General features: G+C 52.3%; 1 pseudogene; it reads left to right on the top strand.

The window, feature by feature from the left end:
• The first annotated feature begins 322 nt into the window (after positions 1 to 322).
• On the top strand, positions 323 to 440 carry LOC124778414 (annotated as a pseudogene).
• The last annotated feature ends 2,293 nt before the right edge of the window (positions 441 to 2,733 follow it).

The raw sequence follows: 2,733 nt of genomic DNA, 5'->3' as shown, positions 1-2,733 counted from the left end.
CTTCTGAGTTTAAACAATTCCGCTGACCACCAAACTCCCCAGGCGCGAACATTATTGAGGATTTCTGGGATGTCTTGCAACGTGCTGTTCAGAAGAGATCTCCAGCCACTAGCAATATTACGCATTTATTGACAGCCCTGCAGGATTAACAGTGTCAATTCCCTCCAGCAGTGCTTCAAACATTAGTCGAGTCCATGCTAACTCGTGTTGCGTCACTTCTGCGTGCTCGCGGGAGCCCTACACGATATTAGGCAGATGTAGCAGTTTCGTACCAGTTTATTTGCCTGTACAGTGAATTTTCGGTCTCCCTATGACTATCTACGCCAACGGCCTTGCCGCAGTGGTAACACCGGTTCCCGTCTGATCACCGAAGTTAAGCGCTGTCGGGCTGGGCTAGCACTTTGATGGGTGACCATCCGGTCTGCCGAGCGCTGTTGGCAAGCGGAGTGCACTCAACCCTTGTAAGGCAAACCGAGGAGCTACCTGATTGAGAAGTAGCGGCTCCGGTCCCGGAAACTGACGTACGGCCGGGAGAGCGGTGTGCTGACCACATGCCCCTCCATATCCGCATCCAGTGACGCCTGTGGGCTGAGGATTACACGGCGGTCGGTCGGTACCGTTGGGCCTTCATGGCCTTTTCGGGAGGAGTTTTAGTTTTAGTTTATGACTATCTACATCGCTCTCTTCTCAAAGTTTATTACTGTTTACGAATGGGAAGCTTACATTTCAAGTGGAAAAAAATCCCGGATTCGGGATCCCTTTTGACGTGGCTAAACGTGAAAAACCTTGTGTTTTGGGCACGAGGCGTCACTAGTATACGTCTCACAGTCTTCCGTCTTGCATTTCCTTATAGTAAACTGGAGAAGCTAGCTTTGCTTCCGACCAGAGCGGTTCCATTAATCTTTCTTGGCCCCCGTTCTGTCCAGAGGTGGTGGGATGGAGCGGCCGGTCCCGCGCTCTCGAGCCCAGGGGATGTAAGCGTCCTCGGTCGCACAGCCAAGTTGGTGTTCCCGACACGAATTCAGAAAATGTCAAATAAATGAATCATAATGTTCTGTGCTCTCGCACTAACATCCTACCAAGCTAGACTCGACATCATTCATCTCAGTTCTTACCGACATATTTCGAAGGATTTATACGTGGAGTTACTATTACGAATAATAGTGACTCCACACTGTCCCGTTTTCATTTGACCGTCCCTTGTAAATAACCCGCTCAGTGTTGTTTCAAAGTACGCAGGTCTTTAGCGATACAACCAAACAGAAAAAAATAAGAGATGGAGCAGGCGTGGTGGAGCCAAACAGCGCGGGCGCAGCTTCCGTGATGGAGGGCCCTCTACGAGTTGCCCTTTGGCTCGGGCTGCGGCCGGCGTGCTGGTGGCAGGTGGCTGAGAGCTTTCGACACAAAGAACGGCCGGGCCTCCGGGGATCCGGCGGCCGTCACGCCCACCTCCAGACCTCTTATCGTTCCAGCCGGCCGTCCATCCCGGAAGAGCAGCTCCGGGCCAGCGGCTCCCGCCAGATTACCTGCGGCTCCTCGCTGTCCCGCCGCCGTAAATCCGGACGCCGAAGAATGTCGGCCGTGTTTTCTGCGGACCAGCCTTATGCCGAAGGAACGCGCGAAGTTTTTCGAAAACTCCCGCTGAATGCTCCACCGTAGGATTTATGTCCACTGCAGAATCTACACTACTGGCCATTAAAATTGCTACACCACGAAGATGACGTGCTACAGACGCGAAATTTACCCGCCAGAGCATTCACACAAGGTTGAGCCGCCGGTGGCGACACCTACAACGTGCTGACATGAGGAAAGTTTCCAACCGATTTCTCATACGCAAACAGCAGCTGACTGGCGTTGCCTGGTGAAACGTTGTTGTGATGCCTCGTGTAAGGAGGGGAAATGCGTACCATCACGTTTCCGACTTTGCTAAAGGTCGGATTGTAGCCTATCGCGATTGCGGTTTATCGTATCGCGACATTGCTGCTCGCGTTGGTCGAGATCCAATGACTGTTGGCAGAATATGGAATCGGTGGGTTCAGGAGGGTAATACGGAACGCTGTGCTGGATCCCAACGGCCTCGTATCACTAGCACTCGAGATGACAGGCATCTTATCCGCATGGCTGTAACGGATCGTGCAGCCACGTCTCGATTCCTGAGTCAACATAGGGGGACGTTTGCAAGACAACAACCATCTGCACGAACAGTTCGACGACGTTTGCAGCAGCATGGACCATCAGCTTGGAGACCGTGACTGCGGTTACCCTTGACGCTGCATCACAGACAGAAGCGCCTGCGATGGTGTACTCAATGACGAACCTGGGTGCACGAATGGCAACACGCCATTTTTTCGGATGAATCCAATTTCTGTTTACAGCATCGTGATGGTCGCATCCGTATTCGGCGACATCGCGGTGAACGCACAGTGGAAGCGTGTATTCGTCATCGCCATACTGGCGTATCACCCGGCGTGATGGTATGGGGTGCCATTTGTTACACGTCTCGGTTTCCTCTTGTTCGCATTGACGGCACTTTGAATAGTGGACGTTACATTTCAGATGTGTTACGACCCGTGGCTCTACCCTTCATTCGATCCCTGCGAAACCCTACATTTCAGCAGGATAATGCACGACCGCATGTTGCAGTTTCGGTACGGGCTTTTCAGGATACAGAAAATGTTCGACTGCTGCCCTGGCCAGCACATTCTCCAGATCTCTCACCAATTGAAAATGTCT

The sequence above is a fragment of the Schistocerca piceifrons genome, chromosome 2, assembly GCF_021461385.2.
Source record: "Schistocerca piceifrons isolate TAMUIC-IGC-003096 chromosome 2, iqSchPice1.1, whole genome shotgun sequence".
In the NCBI taxonomy this organism is placed as follows: domain Eukaryota; kingdom Metazoa; phylum Arthropoda; class Insecta; order Orthoptera; family Acrididae; genus Schistocerca; species Schistocerca piceifrons.
The sequence above is the reverse complement of the archived record's forward strand: the minus strand, read 5'-3'. Positions and strand labels throughout refer to the sequence as shown.